This window comes from Coregonus clupeaformis, chromosome 35 (assembly GCF_020615455.1).
Source record: "Coregonus clupeaformis isolate EN_2021a chromosome 35, ASM2061545v1, whole genome shotgun sequence".
Taxonomy (NCBI): domain Eukaryota; kingdom Metazoa; phylum Chordata; class Actinopteri; order Salmoniformes; family Salmonidae; genus Coregonus; species Coregonus clupeaformis.
In genome coordinates this window covers 15,701,536-15,721,756 of record NC_059226.1, presented here as the reverse complement: position 1 = coordinate 15,721,756, position 20,221 = coordinate 15,701,536, and the positions used below count along the sequence as shown (strand labels likewise).

General features: G+C 42.9%; 1 protein-coding gene across 2 annotated transcripts in view; it reads left to right on the top strand.

The window, feature by feature from the left end:
• The first annotated feature begins 1,180 nt into the window (after positions 1–1,180).
• LOC121569470 (junction plakoglobin-like) overlaps positions 1,181–20,221 on the top strand; it is a 66,443-nt gene continuing 47,402 nt past the window's right edge. Inside the window, exon 1 of one of the 2 annotated variants that reach the window (XM_045210869.1) lies at positions 1,181–1,311. The gene's annotated coding sequence lies outside the window, so the exon portion shown is untranslated. Of the gene's footprint in view, positions 1,312–1,373; positions 1,499–20,221 lie in introns of those variants that run through there. The other variant, XM_045210870.1, reaches the window with a different exon arrangement.

Here is a 20,221-nt window from a genome sequence, read left to right as displayed (position 1 = left end):
ACAGTTTTTAGATGGGCACCCCAGTGTGAAATTGTTTGACTTAATTTCCTCAATTCAAGTCACTGTCATGGGCCAACACACACAAATACACTACATATACAAAAGTATGTGGACACCCCTTCAAATTAGTGGATTCGGCTATTTCAGCCACACCTGTTGCGAGCACACAGCCATGCAATCTCCATAGACAAACATTGGTAGTAGAATGGCCTTACTGAAGAGCTCAGTGAATTTCAACGTGGCACTGTCATAGGATTCCACCTTTCCAACAAGTCAGTTCATCAAATGTCTGCCCTGCTAGAGCTGCTAGAGCTGCTGCTGTTAAGTGGAAAAGTCTAGGAGCAACAACGGCTCAGCCGCAAAATGGTAGCCCCCTTGGCCAAACCCTCCCCTAACCCGGATGACGCTGGGCCAATTGTGCGCCACTCTATGGGACTCTCGGTCACGGCCGGTTGTGACACAGCCTGGGAACGAACCCGGAGCTCTGCGATGCAGTGCCTTAGACCACTGCGCCACTCGGGAGGCCACCACACACACTTACAAGGCACATTCTGTATAAGGCACACATTGATTAATTACTTTCACAATGCGTCTCTGTTTCCTCAGTGACAATCACACATCCCAATCTTCAAGTGGAGAGGCTGGCTGAGTATAGGAGTTAAAGGGGATTATTTTGGTCATAACTCTCTAATGAGGGCACTGAAAATGTAATTAGATTAGATTTACATAAGAGAGGAAGAGTTAAATGATATTGCCCACATATTTCATTTGGCAGATTCTGGAGATGTATGGGTGATAGGAAAGCAGAAATTTCAATGTAGGTTTTTCTGCTTAGATTGAAAACAAGCAGGAATTATTCAATTTGGTGAATTTCATATTAGAAATTCTGTTTTTAAATTGTTCTTGAATGTCTCTTGATGATAGTTATTCCTCATGATGTACCACATTCTATTTCATAATTGCGCAGGGAGAAACATAAAGGAGAGGACATATTTTGGCTATTCCTCACGACAGAATTCATTGTAAATTGTTACCGATATTGCCCATCCTTTTCAATTACTTTGTAATAACACTCTATTTGTTGATTTGGCCAGTGACCGTTTCAACGACCCGCCTATTGGGTCTCTCTTGGTGCCGTGGGTGGAGACTCCACGAAATTGACGTTGTCACTGAACCGTTGCTCAACACATTCTAGACTTGCTTGGAACCGAGGGCTCCAGAACGAGCAGGCGAACACGGGATTTAAGAAAAGTTTATACTCGGAGTGCTGCGCGCAAGGAGGTCCTGAAACCAGCGATTTAATTACGCAAGGTAACCAACCTGTCAACACATTGGCGCTCGGGGGCGTCGCTTCAGTCGCATGCTGTAACCTAGTGGAGTTTATTTGAGATAATGTCATGTTTTGTAGTGTTCGGAAAGCGAATGTTCTCTGTTCCGATCAAAGATATTCGTGCAACAGTGTTTTCTCCAACAAGATGCTGTGATGCGTTGTGAATAGGTATGGTACCTATTGATCAGATGTAGTTTATAGCATTATCAATACCAAGTGACATTCCTTACCAGCTATTGAGACTGATATGCTCCCTCTGTGTCGTGTTTGTCTGGCATCTTTTATTGTGTCCGTGAATGTAGCCAGCCAACCTTCCTGACATTCATTCCTATGTAGCAGATGAGCGTTTCAGTCTTGCCAGATGTGGGACATTTTGTTTTGGTTGACTAGGCTACGCTCTGAGTTATATAATTGTTACCAGAATTGTCTCACACTTCTGCAATGTTGCTGTTGCTTTTGAATCGACATTCTTTGGCTGTGACATGGATGTAGGCAGCAACCCATCGGTGTCGGTGCGAGTGACTGGGCTAGGAGAAACTTGACTGTTTATTGATAGGAACTCAGGAATAACGGTGCATGCACCTCTATCTCCAAATAGGGATGCATGCGAGTAGAATAGCCAAGGCATGACTAGTATGGTATAAGTAGCCTAGACTATTGTGACTACTGAAACTCACCCAGTTGTCAAATCACCAAATATTTGTGTGGTTATTGCAATATGCTCAGTGTTACCGTATGCTACAGTTGTGTCCTCTCCTGTGCGTTGTGCGTGGCCACCCGGAGGATGCAGTCACGGTAATTAAAATTACAGTAGAAGTTGTTTTGTAGTGGGGTTCGTTGTGAAAATTGATACGTGAGTGAGTCCCATAAGTGCCACACCTATATCAAATTCTCTCACACAAGGACTCATGGTGAGCGTCACTCATGTTTCCTAATTGTAGCCTAGGCTATGTGTAAAAGGGATTGGAGTTCTTGCCGTCAGGGAAAATCAATGTTGAACTTTCTGTTTCGGAGCCAGGTCTTGCTAAAATGTCTAGCCCAATGACCACTCAATACCCACCCAAAACGCCTGTAAACTAGCCCATTTTTTTACAGCAAGACAGGAGTTGCCACATTTATACACTAAACCCTTTTACCATAACGTTATTGAGCCAATTAAGAAGGAATATCGACGTAATTTGTAACGACATTAGAAGCAAAATGTGGTTTTCATCCAAAAAATAATTATTGCAAATATAATAAACGAATCTGAATATGTCACAAGAGGGGCGGCAGGTAGTTTAGTGGTTAAGAGCGTTGTGCCAGTAACCGAAAGGTCGCTGGTTCTAATCCCTGAGCCGACTAGGTGAAAAATCTGTTGATGTGCCCTTGAGCAAGGCACTTAACCCTAATTGCTCCTGTAAGAGCGTCTGCTAAATGACTAAAATGTAAATGAGAAAAGATAAATTTCCCTTATTAAACTCGCCAGATCATTTTCTATCAGTCGATGTAACTTGTTTGACTGCTATGATTAAGCAATAAGGCACAAGGGGGTGTAGTATATGGCCGATATACCACGGCTAATGGCTGTTCTTATTCATGATGCAACGCAGAGTGCCTGGATACAGCCGTTAGCCTTGGTATATTGGCCATATACCACAAACCAGATGCTAAGACAAACAGTTATAAATGGCCCATTTACGAGATTGACTTGTCATTTCAGTAGGAATAGGCTACAGACTAAAATCTGGGTTTATGATTTTAATTGAACTTTGCCATGGTTTGCTTAGATAAAGGCAGGTAGAAAATACCCCTGATATGCCTACATCTCATTTCAGATAGTCTAGAGTAACCTAGGCAAGATCTAGGCGATTTCGAGGTAAGAAGTGCTTGTTTCCCAATAGCCTGCTGGAATAGGCTACTGAGGATGGGGTCATAATTTCAATCACTGAATTAAATACTAATAATATCAACTGAATAGGCTTGTCAACAATAGCCAGTTTTTTTTTTTTTTTTTCTTACCTGTAGCCTAATCTGACTGAATGTTAGATTCAATCTAATGCGTTCTAACAACTGATTGGCAATTGCGATAGAGCTTTGATGACTTCCAATTTAATTAACTAAACATAGCCATTAAATATTGCATAATAACACAAATTGATTTGCAATGATTCCAGTAATATAGTCATTTCAACATATTTATTGTATCAAATGTTAGCCTACAATAGCCTACAATGTCAGTTTCATTGAGGACTTTTCCCCATAACAGAAGCACACCAGGGAGTTCCATAACTTCCATTTCAAATTTCCACTTGCGCATAATGACAAGTTAAATAGCATACCTACAACTGGTGAAAAGTTGTCACGATGTGCGCGTGTGCTGCTCTGTCAACTCTCACTCACGTGACTCAGCCAATAGTGGACAAGCTGCATGCTGCAGTGCTCTCTCAACACACACACACACACACACACACCCCTGCCTCATTGCCTGATAGTCAGCAGCAGCAGGTCACAATGAAATAGATTTGTATTTTTTTTTAAGAAATGCCATGGCGGCCGCGGTGAAAGTAAAAGTAGCCCAAAAACCCGCACCTATGACCAATACATTTTCACCCGCGATATCGTTTTCAAAGTAGCCCATTTGCTGGTGGAAAACTGCGGACATGGCAACCCTGTTCGGAGCACATTGGTTGAATGGAATTGGATTGAATTTCTGGTGTGTTCTGAAAATGCAACCTGGTCTCAGAGAATTTTGTATTATTCTGTTTGTAAATTCGAGACACTTCATTTAGTATGATATGTTAGGTTTTGTATGGTATGTATTAATTTGTGGATGTCCATCACACTTTTCGTATGAGATGTTACGAATGTTAAGAATTTGCTAAACGTATTATACGTTATGAATTCTAGCTAGGTGGCTAGGTGGCTAACTTTAGCTAGCTGGCTAGGGTTAGTGGTTAGGGTTAAGGTTAGGGTTACGTTTAGGAGTTAGGTTAAAGGGTTAAGGTTAGGGTTAGGGGAAAGCCACAGGATGGTTTTTCAATACTGTTGAAACTATTTATTAGAAGTTTTTCAATACCTTTTAATATTTGTAGATACTTTTTAAGTAAATACCTGCAGTCAACTTGTGCAATACATTAAGGAGATAAAGCAGATTGCGTACTTAATTTCACCGGTCACATAATTTTACATTATGAAGATTACCGTAGTTCCCCAGAACAGTTGAGCCAGTCACGTGTTCGTTTGTACAGTTGAAGTCGGAAGTTTACATACACTTAGGTTGGAGTCATTAAAACTAATTTTTCAACCACTCCACAAATGTCTTGTTAACAAACTATAGTTTTGGCAAGTCAGTTAGGTCATCTACTTTGTGCATGACACAAGACATTTTTCCAACAATTGTTTACAGACAGATTATTTCACTTATAATTCACTGTATCACAATTCCAGTGGGTCAGAAGTTTACATATACTAAGTTGACTGTGCCTTTAAACAGTTTGGAAAATTCTAGAAAATGATGTCATGGCTTTAGAAGCTTCTGATAGGCTAATTTACATTATTTGAGTCAATTGGAGGTGTACCTGTGGATGTATTTCAAGGCCTGCCTTCAAACTCAGTGCCTCTTTGCTTGACATCATGGGAAAATCAAAAGAAATCAGCCAAGACCTCAGAAAAAAATGTAGACCTCCACAAGTCTGGTTCATCATTGGGAGCAATTTCCAAATGCCTGAAGGTACCACGTTCATCTGTTCAAACAATAGTACGCAAGTATAAACAGCATGGGATCACGCAGCCGTCATACCGCTCAGGAAGGAGACTTTGGTGCGAAAAGTGCAAATCAATCCCAGAACAACAGCAAAGGACCTTGTGAAGACGCTGGAGGAAACAGGTACAAAAGTATCTATATCCACAGTAAAACGAGTCCTATATCGACATAACCTGAAAGGCCGCTCAGCAAGGAAGAAGCCACTGCTACAAAACCGCCATAAAAAAGCCAGACTACGGTTTGCAACTGCACATGGGGACAAAGATTGTACTTTTTGGAGAAATGTCCTCTGGTCTGATGAAACAAAAATAGAACTGTTTGACCATAATGACCATCGTTATGTTTGGAGGAAAAAGGGGGGATTGCAAGCCGAAGAACACCATCCCAACCGCGAAGTACGGGGGTGGCAGCATCATGCTGTGGGGGTGCTTTGCTGCAGGAGGGTCTGGTGCACTTCACAAAATAGATGGCATCATGAGGAAGGAAAATTATGTGGATATATTGAAGCAACATCTCAAGACATCAGTCAGGAAGTTAAAGCTTGGTCGCAAATGGGTCTTCCAAATGGACAATGACCCCAAGCATACTTCCAAAGTTGTGGCAAAATGGCTTATGGACAACAAAGTCAAGGTATTGGAGTGGCCATCACAAAGCCCTGACCTCAATCCTATAGAATATTTGTGGGCAGAACTGAAAAAGCGTGTGCGAGCAAGGAGGCCTACAAACCTGTCTCAGTTACACTAGCTCTGTCAGGAGGAATGGGCCAAAATTCACCCAACTTATTGTGGGAAGCTTGTGGAAGGCTACCCGAAACGTTTAACCCAAGTTGAGCAATTTAAAGGCAATGCTACCAAATACTAATTGAGTGTATGTAAACTTCTGACCCACTGGGAATGTGATGAAATAAATAAAAGCTGAAATAAATCATTCTCTCTACAATTATTCTGACATTTCACATTCTTAAAATAAAGTGGTGATCCTAACTGACCTAAGACAGGGAATTTTTACTAGGATTAAATGTCAGGAATTGTGAATAACTGAGTTTAAATGTATTTTGCTAAGGTGTATGTACAGTGGGGAAAAAAAGTATTTAGTCAGCCACCAATTGTGCAAGTTCTCCCACTTAAAAAGATGAGAGAGGCCTGTAATTTTCATCATAGGTACACGTCAACTATGACAGACAAATTGAGAAAAAAAATCCAGAAAATCACATTGTAGGATTTTTTATGAATTTATTTGCAAATTATGGTGGAAAATAAGTATTTGGTCACCTACAAACAAGCAAGATTTCTGGCTCTCACAGACCTGTAACTTCTTCTTTAAGAGGCTCCTCTGTCCTCCACTTGTTACCTGTATTAATGGCACCTGTTTGAACTTGTTATCAGTATAAAAGACACCTGTTCACAACCTCAAACAGTCACACTCCAAACTCCACTATGGCGAAGACCAAAGAGCTGTCAAAGGACACCAGAAACAAAATTGTAGACCTGCACCAGGCTGGGAAGACTGAATCTGCAATAGGTAAGCAGCTTGGTTTGAAGAAATCAACTGTGGGAGCAATTATTAGGAAATGGAAGACATACAAGACCACTGATAATCTCCCTCGATCTGGGGCTCCACGCAAGATCTCACCCCGTGGGGTCAAAATGACTACAAGAACGGTGAGCAAAAATCCCAGAACCACACGGGGGACCTAGTGAATGACCTGCAGAGAGCTGGGACCAAAGTAACAAAGCCTACCATCAGTAACACACTACGCGCCAGGGACTCAAATCCTGCAGTGCAAGACGTGTCCCCCTGCTTAAGCCAGTACATGTCCAGGCCCGTCTGAAGTTTGCTAGAGTGCATTTGGATGATCCAGAAGAGGATTGGGAGAATGTCATATGAAACCAAAATAAAACTTTTTTGGTAAAAACTCAACTCGTCGTGTTTGGAGGACAAAGAATGCTGAGTTGCATCCAAAGAACACCATACCTACTGTGAAGCATGGGGGTGGAAACATCATGCTTTGGGGCTGTTTTTTCTGCAAAGGGACCAGGACGACTGATCCGTGTAAAGGAAAGAATGAATGGGGCCATGTATCGTGAGATTTTGAGTGAAAACCTCCTTCCGTCAGCAAGGGCATTGAAGATGAAACGTGGCTGGGTCTTTCAGCATGACAATGATCCCAAACACACCGCCCGGGCAACGAAGGAGTGGCTTCGTACGAAGCATTTCAAGGTCCTGGAGTGGCCTAGCCAGTCTCCAGATCTCAACCCCATAGAAAATCTTTGGAGGGAGTTGAAAGTCTGTGTTTCCCAGCGACAGCCCCAAAACATCACTGCTCTAGAGGAGATCTGCATAGAGGAATGGGCCAAAATACCAGCAACAGTGTGTGACAACCTTGTGAAGACTTACAGAAAACGTTTGACCTGTGTCATTGCCAACAAAGGGTATATAACAAAGTATTGAGAAACTTTTGTTATTGACCAAATACTTATTTTCCACCATAATTTGCAAATAAATTCATTAAAAATCCTACAATGTGATTTTCTGGATTTTTTTTCCTCATTTTGTCTGTCCTAGTTGACTTGTACCTATGATGAAAATTACAGGCCTCTCTCATCTTTTTAAGTGGGAGAACTTGCACAATTGGTGGCTGACTAAATACTTTTTTCCCCCACTGTAAACTTCCAACTTCAACTGTAGATAGCACAACGGGAGAAAGTGAGAGCAGGTGAGTCCAGCTGTGTATTGACTGGTCCCGTTTTATAATAACAATAATAATATGCCATTTAGCAGACGCTTTCATCCAAAGCGACTTACAGTCATGTGTGCATACATTTTTGTGTATGTTTTATATGTTTTATAATGAAAGTCAAGTGTTTTTTTCCTCTTCAATAGAGTGATCAGGGACGTGCAACTATAGTATTCCTTCACAGAAAATACATCAGTTCAACACATTTGGCAGAAAATAGCTTAATTTTCATCGCATGGCAACAGAAGTGCAACGCTATTTGACTGGCAGCCACACAAGTAAATGAGCTTACAATGATTAAGCAAGGTCTTTTTTGCTAAAACGATGCATAGCCATCATACGTCTAATGTTTATCATAGAAAGAATGTAGCCAGCTACATTTCCTAATGTTTTGCTTAAAGTTAATCTTGCATTTAACTGAGAAATGTTGGCTGGCTACACTGAGAAAAGTACCAGAGAAAAGTAGCTCCACATCAGTCAGAGTCTGTCTGCTGATAGAATGCCTGTTGGTGAATTCTCATCAGAGTGGAGAAGTACAACTGAAGCAGAAAATTAGTCAAGCAGAAATTACAATAAGAAGCATTTTACGCCTGCATTTACAAAACACAGCAAGATATTTATTATGTGTAAAAAAATAAATAATAATAATGTGAAAATGCAGAATTTGCATTAACCTGAACCCTATGTTTAACTTGCTAGTTAATTTAAGTAAGTCACTGAAATAATAAGGTGACAGGGCATCATGTTGTACTAGCTTTCTGCCGTGTTTGAGAAGTCAAAGCTCTTTGGATGGGTTATTTGTACAGCTGCCACTATCTTGATTTCCTTACGTGCTTTCTCCTCTCCGTTCTCAGCCCATCTTCTCCTCCCCCTCTTCTCCGAGCAGAGCAGGGAGGCCCGTTGCAATAGCGACTCCAGACTCCACAAAGACACAGCGTGTACACATGCTGCACCAGAGCCAGTACTGTTCTTCCTTCAGACAAGCATGCGTCAAAACTTTGTTAATTTGCACAATGTCTCTCGTTCACATTCACTTGTAAATGTCCAAACTCACCAAAAATTACATTCGGTAGCTCCTACCTGTATATGAATAACTTTATGAGCTGGATTGCCTGTCTTTGCAATTTGGTTATTTTCGTTTGCACTCTTTTGCATATTTAGCTAGCAGCCTCCATGGAAATCCGCTATTACTTGTGCTAATTTTGTTAGCATTCTGGTAATAGACGGCCAATGGGCTTTTTTGAATTTGATATAAGATGGTAATACCATATATCCCGGTATGACGCTATGAAAATATGGATACCACCCAACCCTAGGTTAGGGGAAGGGTTAGCTAAAAGGGTTAAGGTTAGGGTTAGGGTTAGAGGAAGGGTTAGCTAACATGCTAAGTAGTTGCAAAGTAGCTCAAAAGTAGTAAGTCGTTGAAAAGTTGTTAATTAGCTAAAATGCTAAAGTTGTCCTTGGTGAAATTCGAACTTGCAACCTTTGGGTTGCTAGACGTTCGCATTATACGCCTATCCATCCACCCCGACCAACCACCCTTTTCCATCTGTCTTATGTAACCATACCAAATGTAACATATCATACTAATTTGAGTGTCCCGATTTACATTTACTATGTTACATCTAGTCTATGAGACCAGGCTGGGAAACAAGTTGCTAAAAGAGCTTGTGACAGTGGATGCTCTGCTTTGCTGTCTACAAGCCCCCATCACGTGCCTATCAACTGCCACCACTCAATCCATCTCGCGCAGACCCTAACCCTTGTGAAAATAGGGTATGGTCATTTTCTTGTCCAAATGCTGTAACATTGCCATTGCTCATTCAGTAGCTCTCGCCCAGCAGTGGCTGCATCTTGTTCCATAAGCTATTCCTTCCATCCTCCTATTTCTCTCCACTGCTGATCAAGGCTTAATTTACTGGGAAACTATCAGAAACATGCCTATGGCCCCATCTTGCCCTCTGTTAAGCAGAGTTTCATATTGCCTTCTGCCATATTGCTTTCTTATCTGATGTATGAAGAAGTTTGCAGAATGAAATGCAGCCAGAGTCTGTGTATAGCCTAGATCAGTGGTTCCCAAACTGCTTTTACAGTTGCCTTTCAGTGTTTGTTGACACTGTTGTTGAAAATGGCCATCAAACTCACTTCTCTTCAGTGGGGTGTGGCGTCTTGCCCATGTGCCAGAGACTAGGAGGGAGTACAGCCAGGGCCCTGGGTTCACACAGGTCCACAAGAACTGTCAGGGGACAAAGTTATAAGTTATGTGTGTGTGTGTTAGGGCTGATGGGGGGTTGGTTCTTCGATCCTTGTGGGGACTTAAAATCCCTCAAAGTCCCCACAAGGATAGCAAAACAAGGTAACTTCTCCCCATTTCCCACATACCCATGAGGATAAAGGCTATTTTAAGCTTAAATCAAACGCGCCGAACACAGTGAAATGCTTACTTACAAGCCCTTAACCAACAATGCAGTTTTAAGAAAGAATACCTAAAAATAAAAATAAATAAAAATAATAATAATTAAAGAGCAGCAGTAAAATAACAATAGCGAGGCTATATACAGGGGGTACCGGCACAGAGTCAATGTGCGGGGGCACCGGTTAGTCGAGGTAATATGTACATGTAGGTATAATTATTAAAGTGACTATGCAGCGTAAAAGGGGGGGTGGGGGGCTTATGGCTTATGGCTTGGGGGTAGAAGCTGCTTAGAAGCCTCTTGGACCTAGACTTGGCGCTCCGGTACCGCTTGCCGTGTGGTAGCAGAGAGAACAGTCTATGACTAGGGTGGCTGGAGTCTTTGACAATTTTCAGGGCCTTCCTCTGACACCGCCTGGTATAGAGGTCCTGGATGGCCGTACGCACTACCCTCTGTAGTGCGTACGGTAGGGTTAGAGTTACAATTAGGGTTAGAGTTAGGGTAGGGATAAAGAGTTAGTGGTTAGGTTAGGGTTAGGAGTTAGGTTTAGGTTTATGGTTTGGGTTAGGGTTACAGGTTAAGGTTTAGGCATAGGGGTTAGGGAAAATAGGATGGAAATACATTTTAGGTCCCCACAAGGATAGAAGAAAAAATGTGTGTGTGTGTCCGTCCGTCTGTCTGGCATGTTGGTAGTTGTCTCGTGTTTGGGGTTTAGTTTGTTAATTAGTACACTAATTATACGAGGAACAACAGTATGTTGTCACATCCGTGTGTGTGTGGTATCTGCAGGTTTGGCTGGTGTGTGTGTCTGTCGTGCGTACGTGCTCAAGAGTGGGTGAGTCACAGATGCCTTGAGTGAAGTCAATTGTGTACTAGCTACATCTGTGGATTTGGTGTGACTGAATTTGTGTGGGTGTGAGCTCTGGCCTGGGTGTGTACAAGGGGTAAATCTGTGGGTTATGCAAAGGGAAAGGGATTGTTTGATACAAGGCTTTTTCATTACTAGAGACCTGTAGTATGTGGTTGGATGGTGGGAATAGCATGCTCCTCTCCCCTTCACTTCATCTCTGCCTGCAACATACACTTGGCATGACCAAGTGTTATGCCACCTCAACATGGGCTTTATCTTCAAGGCAACGCTTTGTGGAAGAATGATCTTAGGCCTCAATCAATGGACTCTTCTTTCATTTCTCCAATAGCTGTTGGGGTCATTTGATGGTGGAATAGCATCAAAGCAATGGGTGGGGGGCTTCAGATACTGTAAACCAGATGACTATTGTCAACAACATCCGTCAAAGGTCAAGGAAGATTCACTAGGTCAGGTTCAAAGTTCAACTCAACTAGAAACAACGCCAAGGCCTCCAATTAAAAAACAATGAGTCACAGACTGTCAACTCAACAAAGCGACAATAAAGTCCATATGAGCACAGCTTTAGCCCTGTAAGTGCTGCTCTGTAATTGTCCTTGGGGTATTGTCCAATGTAAGGATCACTCTGCCTTTAAAGCGGCTGAATGTCAGGAGCATGCTAATTGCTTCAAATGGGAAGCAAAAACACAGTGTGAGAAGAGCCCTGCATACGCCTCAGTGCCAGTACTGAAAGACTATACTTATTCAAGGAAAAAATACAATATAGACACTTTTAAGGTAAGCTGCCATTCAAGATAAAAAAGCCCCTTCTTCCTGTAGTACCTCTGAAATCATGAGCCCAGATTTAAAGGGACTATGTCAGTGGTTGCCATGGAGAATTTCAGCACATTCCAGCCGCAGGTGTAAGTGAATGTGATTGAAATTGGACCACTCAGAATTGCTTAGAAGTGAGACCCTTCAAACAAATTCAAACACACAGCCCCCCTTCTCTCCTCCCCCTTTCACTCTCTACCCTACCTACACACATTTCAACCATCCATCCAACTGCTGCCAGCAGTGTAAGAGCGCTAGCCAACATTATCTTTCTGTTCGTTTCGCCCATATCATCAGAGAAACCTGCAGACGGAGCCTGACACGCTAAAGGCGCTTCCCCTGTGGAGCCTTTCTGCTTATCCCCTACCACCTGCTCACGTCGCAATATCGCCCGCTCCCTCCTCCCCCTCCCCCCTCCCCCCTCCCCCCTATCCCTCACACTCCCCTCAGCGAAGCTTCAGGGATATTGCAGCCCCACTACTGCCTGCCAACGCTCCCCCCAACCCCTCACCTCCCTCAACAAGCCCCCCAACTCTCCATGATTCATCCGTGGAGTGTGTCAATTCTCTCCTTGAGCGAAGCGTGCATAATCGTGAGCGGCCGATCCATCACAGCGTCGGTTTAATAAGCGCCCCCTCGCCGTCAGGTTTGGACCATGACAGTGACAGTATGATAGGCGTTATGGTTGGTGTAAGTGGTGGTGAAAAGGAAACTGGGTTGTGTGTACATGAGTGGAGAGTGCTTTGCTTTGCCTGGAAGAGGAGGTTTATAGTATAGACAGGGTCTGTTAAATATGCTGGGCTAACCGTCAGGGGTGTTTGGCGAAGGTTTGACGTTCCGCAGGGCTCAGGCTGCCAGCAAAGCAGTGTCTGGTCCTTTCAGAGGAGACTGGTTTGAGGCAGTCAGCCTAGCTAATCTCATTCCCCCACCATAGTGGAAGTCCAGACTCTCTCTTTTATTTGTCTCTCTTTCACTCTTTCTTTCCATGTCTCCCCTCCAACCCATCCCTCACCATGTTGGAAGTGCCTACTCTCTTTTTCTTTCTTTTTCTCCCTCTCCATCTCTCCCCCCTCCAACCTTGCTGCTTGTACTCTATCTGTCACCGACCTGTGAGAGAGATGGCAGGTTACACCTGAAACAGCTAGTCCTATAGTCTCCAACTGAGAGAGTGGGGTCTGCTCTGATCCTCTTCCTCGCACGCAGTGTGTGTGTGTGTGTGTGTGTGTGTGTGTGTGTGTGTGTGCGTGTGGCCTTGTCTGTAGAGGGCACACATTTGGTGTGTGTCTGTGTGTGGGTATATGTGCTCTGCATGCCTGTTATTATGTTTGCTGTTATTATGTTTGCATGCATTTTACGATGCATTTGTAAGATTTCCATGTTTGTGTGTGTGCTGATCAGTGACAAAACTGGCAGTGGATATTGGATATGACCTCTGCTGTCAAAGCAGGTATATTCTCCCTATGGTTATGTAAGGCCTAATTATTATACAACCTGTCAGTTTGGTGTATTCCTCTACTTCCCTCCGAGCAGGATTTCTCCCCTGTGCTCTGAGCAGTATTGTCCCACGTCTACTGTTGCCTGAACACTACACTACACTGCCCTCAATAGTCTGACCCAAATACTCTATATATTCAAAGCGACACTGTTGTTCAAATACCTTGTAGAACATTCTAGTGCTGTGCATAACCACTTAACTATGCACTTTATACACTAAAGTTAGGCCTTTTTGCAATAGTCTGAACACTCACAATATTTTAAACATTGTTCTGCATATTGTAGTTAAAACACTATACTACCAGTGATTTAATAAAGAGCCACTGAACGCACCGATTCTGCATGTTTTTCTGTTGCTCATGAATAAAAACGAGATTTCAGTCTTGGGGGTGTGGTTCGATGTGGCAGGTACTTAGTATCACTTCCTCAAAATGGTCAGAATGAATCTAAGATAACTCAAGCAATCTGTAATTAATTTTGATGTTTTTGCAGAGGAGCTTTTAGTTAGCAATTTTACTAGCTAAGGTGTTTGGTGCAGTATTTCTCAAGTCAAAAAATGTGCGACGTGTTGTCTGATGTAAACAAAGTTCGATCCACTGTGCTGCTGGGCAGGTCTGTCTCACTGTCTGTGTGTTCTGCTGTACGATTGGATAGACCGCAATCACCGCAGCTGTTTATCCCATGGTAGTCGGCAAGTGGGTATTGTCGAAATCAAAACCCAACCCTCAAGTAAGTAATGGCGAACTCTTGTACACAAATCTCACAAAACTCTCTTTTGGATGATACTGACTTTATGACAAACATTTACTTACTTGCACTTTTTAGTCAATTTTGGCACTGGAATAAATGCTTCTGACTAATATCGATTTCACATATGCCGTTTTCAATTAGAGAAGTTGGTTCTTGAGTTCAGTTCTGCTTTAAAGACTGCACTACTGTTTAATGCTATTTTACAGTAAACAAATTGACAACAAACTTTCAGCATGCTTATAGGGAAGGACATTCAACAAGCACAGCACTTACACAAATGACTGATGATTGGCTGAGAGAAATTGATGATAAAAAGATTGTGGGTGCTGTTTTGTTAGACTTCAGTGTGGCTTTTGACATTATCGATCATAGTCTGCTGCTTAAAAAACTGATGTGTTATGGCTTTACACCCCCTGCTATATTGTGGATAAAGAGTTACCTGTCTAACAGAACACAGAGGGTGTTCCTTAATGGAAGCCTCTCCAACATAATCCAGGTAGAATCAGGAATTCCCCAGGGCAGCTGTCTAGGCCCCTTACTTTTTTCAATCTATACTAATGATATGCCACTGGCATTGAGTAAAGCCAGTGTGTCTATGTATGTGGATGACTAAACACTATACATGTCAGCTACTACAGCGACTAAAATTACTGCAACACTTAACAAAGAGCTGTAGTTAGTTTCAGAGTGGGTGGCAAGGAATAAATTAGTCCTAAATATTTCTAAAACTGAAAGCATTGTATTTGGGACAGATCATTCACTAAACCCTAAACCTCAACTAAATCTTGTAATACATAATGTGGAAATTGAGCACGTTGAGGAGACTAAACTGCTTGGAGTAACCCTGGATTGTAAACTGTCATGGTCAAAACATATTGATACAACAGTAGCTAAAATGGGGAGAAGTCTGTCCATAATAAAGCGCTACTCTACCTTCTTAACAGCACTATCAACAAGGCAGGTCCTACAGACCGTAGTTTTGTCGCACCTGGACTACTGTTCAGTCGTGTGGTCAGGTGCCACAAAAAGGGACTTGCAATTGGCTCAGAACAGGGCAGCCCAGCTGGCCCTTGGATGTACACAGAGAGCTAATATTAATAATATGCATGTCAATCTCTCCTGGCTCAAAGTGGAGTAGAGATTGACTTCATCACTACTTTTATTTATGAGAGGTATTGACATGTTGAATGCACCGAGCTGTCTGTTTGAACTACTGGCGCACAGCTCGGACACCCATGTATACGCCACAAGACATGCCACAAGAGGTCTCTTCACAGTCCCCAAGTCCAGAACATACTATGGGACGCACACAGTACTACATAGAGCCACGACTACATGGAACTCTATTCCACATCAAGTAACTGATGCATGCTGTAAAATTTGATTTAAAAAGCAGATAAAAATACACCTTATGGAACAGCAGGAACTGCGAAGCAAGACAAACATAGGCACAGACACATGCATACACACACACGATAACATATGCAATATACACACACGTACATATGGATTTTGTATTGTAGATATGTGGTAGTGGTGGAGTAGGGTCAGCAGCTAATGGGGATCCATAATAAATACAAATACTACATAGTAGTCTTAAGAGTTAACTGTACACTTTATACTGAAAACCACAAGGTAGTTCTAGTGCAAAGACTTCACACAGCATCATACTGAAGACATGACACTCTTGACACTCAACTTGACATCTTATAGCAGTCAAAACACTGCTACTACTCGCACTAGTCAAAACAACACAAAATTATTTATAAAGAAACATATGCAGTAGTGAAAATGCTGCTTTGCCCACATTAGTTAAAACATATTCTGGACTCACACACCATCAAATAGCACCTTAAAAGAGTAATCTTCAATTAATCTTTAAAGGAGAGAAGTGTTTGATTATTTCAGCCTCTGTATTTACGGCACAATTTACTTAGCCAATTCCCTCTCCCTGTTTATAATAATGCTTTTCAATGTATTTCTTGACTTCCCCTCCACCTTTCCTCCATTGTGTCTGCATATTGATTGTTTTGATATAAGCCTTCATTTATTTTTATTATAGGGGATGCCAGCCTAATTGAATTGGCACATTGTGGTATAATAACGGTAGCTCAAGGAACACGAGCATCGATTGGAACATGAGAAAATAAGAACTGACTGAGTCATCCAAAATGGCTCACAAACAATTCACTTCAGCCTTGAACGACCATATCCGTTTCTACACATGCTATGTCAATGGGTATGTCTCCCCCGCTTATTGCACCCCCACTTGGTTTCTTCCTCCTCAGCTCTGGGCAGTTTGATCTGTTAAATTTCACAGGGCTTAACCATCCCGTTTCTCTCTGTCTGTGTGTGGAGGATGAGTTCACACAGTGTGCAGATTATTTCTCCCATGAGGCCGAGGGGGTGAGGAGAGCCCAGTCTGTCAGATCTGCCCACGCTGCCTCGCGGTTACCGTGCCAACCCCTTGGGTCGGAGGGTGGGAGGGAGAGTGGAGCCGGGTGTCTGCAGGCTGTCAGGTCTCTGCCAGGTTTCCCCGCGACAGACCAGAACAGACCGGCTGCATCTCCACAATGGCCAGCGCCTGTTATTTTCAGGTTAAGGTCTTATTCAAATGGCCTTTGCATATGCTGGTCTTGTAGTCCACCGCACCCACTTCTGTTCTCAATCTGTGTGTGTGTGTGTGTGTGTGTGTGTGTGTGTGTGTGTGCGTGTGTGTCTGTGTGTGTCTGTGTGTGTGTAGCCCTGTTGAGCCATACAGCACACAGCTGTCTCCTGTGCACAAAGTCAGGATGACTGGAGGACAAGAGGGCGTAGGAGGGCCCAGGTTTTGGCCTAGAAGCCTCTTGTCTCTCTTTGTCTCTCTCTCTCTCGTTCTCTCTCCTTACCTCTCTCTTACTCCTTCTTCCTTATCTTACCATCTCTGATCCCCGTCCACTGAAAGACTCTCCCTGTCTCTTCCCTTCTGTCTTCCTGTCATTCTCTCTCCCTCTGTCTTTTTCTCAGCCTCTCCCTCACTCTTAACATGTGTCTCTCAGAGGTCCACTTATCTCTCTTTATCTGTACTGACCATTACACTAGGAAAGGCCTCTTGTCCTACTGGCTTTGGCCATATGTGACCGACCGTCTCGATTCGGTCCTATAGAGCAATTGTTTTTTTGTTTTTTTAAGTGGATAAAAGTAGAGACTCAAAGCTAGAAAATGGTATATCATACACTGCAGTTGAGGAACAATGGGAAAGTAATTCTGCTTTGAAAGTTGATAAACTTGTAACCCCATTTTTGATAAAATGGCCCTTGAATGTTTTGGTACACCTACCGGAGAGCTCTTCTTTGTCTACACCAATTCAGCATCATTCACACTCTCTTAAGCCTTAGCCCCACCCATCTCTTTAAGGATTCACATTTGAGGCCATGTGCTAAACAGAGTGAGTAAGGTAGTGTAGTAAACAACCAAAGATTTCAAGACTATATCCTAATCCAGTGTTTCCCAACCCTGGTCCTCGAGTACCCCCAACAGTCCACATTTTCGTTGTAGCCCTGGACAAACACACCTCATTCAACTCATTGAGGGCTTGATGAATCAGGTGTGCTTGTCCAGGGTTACAATACAAATGTGTACTATTGGGGGTACTTGAGGACCAGGATTGGGAAACACAGTCCTAATCTGACTTTGGTGCATGTCATGTTGTTATTCACATTACCGTCTCTGGTAAACAAACACTATATCAAATAAAATCAAAGTTTATTTGTCACATGCACAGTATACAGAAGGTGTAAATGGTACAGTGAAATGGTTACTTGCATAGTAGTAATATCAAAAATAGAAAGTGTCCAGATAAATATTGTATAAATATTTTATAGTTATTAGATAATTCTTACCCACTTGTCTAAATTGATGGATCATGTGAAATAAATGCTATAACCACCCCCCAGCCACATCTATCTAAGTGGATGGGTCACTATTGTCTAGACATGTACACATGTTCATGAAATAAAATAGATGACTGTAAACACCCCCAGACACACGTGGCTAACTTGATAGGTCATGTAATCACATCTGGTGAAGTGGAGTCTTTTGTTTAGACATGTAGCTGGCTAGCTAGCTAAACAATTAACCTAATGTTGCTTTCAAGACAACTGGGAACTTGGAAAAATATGAGGTCAAATCATGACGTTAGTGATCTTTAGGTCGTAAAATTGGGGCTCTAGAAAGAGGCCAGAGTTCCCGAGTTGGAATTCCAAGTTGGATGACAGTTCAAAACGATTTTTCCCAGTCGGAGTACGTTTTTTTCTGAGTTCCCAGTTGTCTTGAACGCACTGAAGTCAGAAGTCGGAGATTTCCGAGTTCCCAGTTCCCAGTTGTTTTGAATGTGGCAATAATCCCAACCCATACTACTAACGATACAAACTGATTGTCATAGCTAGCCACCATGCATTAATCTGCAGGTAGCTAAAGCTAACCAACTAGGTTCAATGTTAGCTAGCTAGTTAACATTAGGCTATAACTAGCTATGCAAATGGATTTCTGAGATACAAATAATATTACTACACAGATCATACACATAACATTAGCTAGCAAGCCAGCCAGCTAATGTTAGCTAGCTAACAGTATGCTTTAACTTGCAATGAAAATGACTTTCTGACAAAATTTGAAATATAATATCTGAAAATGTAGCTAACCATATACATGGATGAACGCTTCTCCCTCTCTTTCACGGATGCCATGGTTGCCCTTAGTTTGAAGATGTAACCCGGAGACAGGTGTTTTATACAACAGCCTTCTGTGTTCTCTTTTTGAATCCCTCCGCATATTTGGAATCAAACGCCAGAATATTCTCCATCTCCTTAGCTATCATACTCTGCTTCCACCAGGCATTCCACTGATTTCAAAACTCTATCAACTTCCTCCGTGACAACAACACTGTTGATCGCCGTTTCTTCCCCATCACTGTCATCAGAAGACTCTACAATGTCTGCTTCAATGAAAATGTTTTTACCTAAATCAGGGATTTCCTCATCGTCTGATTCATTTTCAGAGTCAGAAAGAGTCAGCATGGCACGATCGTCCTCCAGAAAGTATTCCATCACAACTTTTTCCCACTGATCTTTGTTGATAGTGCCTGTTAAATTCAGGGCAGCACTTTTGCAGTTGATAGGGGGTAGAATGATTACTTTATACTATTCCAGGTATTCCTTAAAGAGGTAGGGTTTCAAGTGTCTCCAGAAGGTGGTCAGTGACTCCGCTGTTCTGGCATCGTGGGGGAGCTTGTTCCACTATTGGGGTGCCAGAGCAGCAAATAGCTTTGACTGGGCTGAGCGGGAACTGTGCTTCCGCAGAGGTAGGGGAGCTAGCAGGCCAGAAGTGGATGAACGTAGTGCCCTCGTTTGGGTGTAGGGTCTGATCAGAGCCTGAAGGTAAGGAGGTGCCGTTCCCCTCACAGCTCCGTAGGCAAGCACCATGGTCTTGTAGTAGATGCAAGCCTCAACTGGAAGCCAGTGGAGTGTGCGGAGGAGCGGGGTGACATGAGAGAACTTGGGAAGGTTGAACAACAGACGGGCTGCAGCGTTCTGGATAAGTTGTAGGGGTTTAATGGCACAGGCAGGGAGCCCAGCCAACAGTGAGTTGCAGTAATCCAGACGGGAGATGACAAGTGCCTGGATTAGGACCTGTGCCGTTTTCTGTGTAAGGTAGGGTCATACTCTGCGAATGTTGTAGAGCATGAACCTGCAGGATCGGATCACCGCTTTGATGTTAGTGGAGAATGACAGGGTGTTGTCCAGGGTCACGCCAACGTTCTTTGCACTCTGGGAAGGGGACACAATGGAGTTGTCAACCGTGATGGCGAGATCATGGAGCGGGCAGTCCTTCCCCGGGAGGAAGAGCAGCTCCGTCTTGCCGAGGTTCAGCTTGAGGTGGTGATCCGACATCCACACTGATATGTCTGCCAGACATGCAGAGATGCCATTCGCCACCTGGTTATCAGAAGGGGGAAAGGAGAAAATGAATTCTGTGTCATCTGCGTAGCAATGATATGAGAGACCATGTGAGGATATGACAGAGCCAAGTG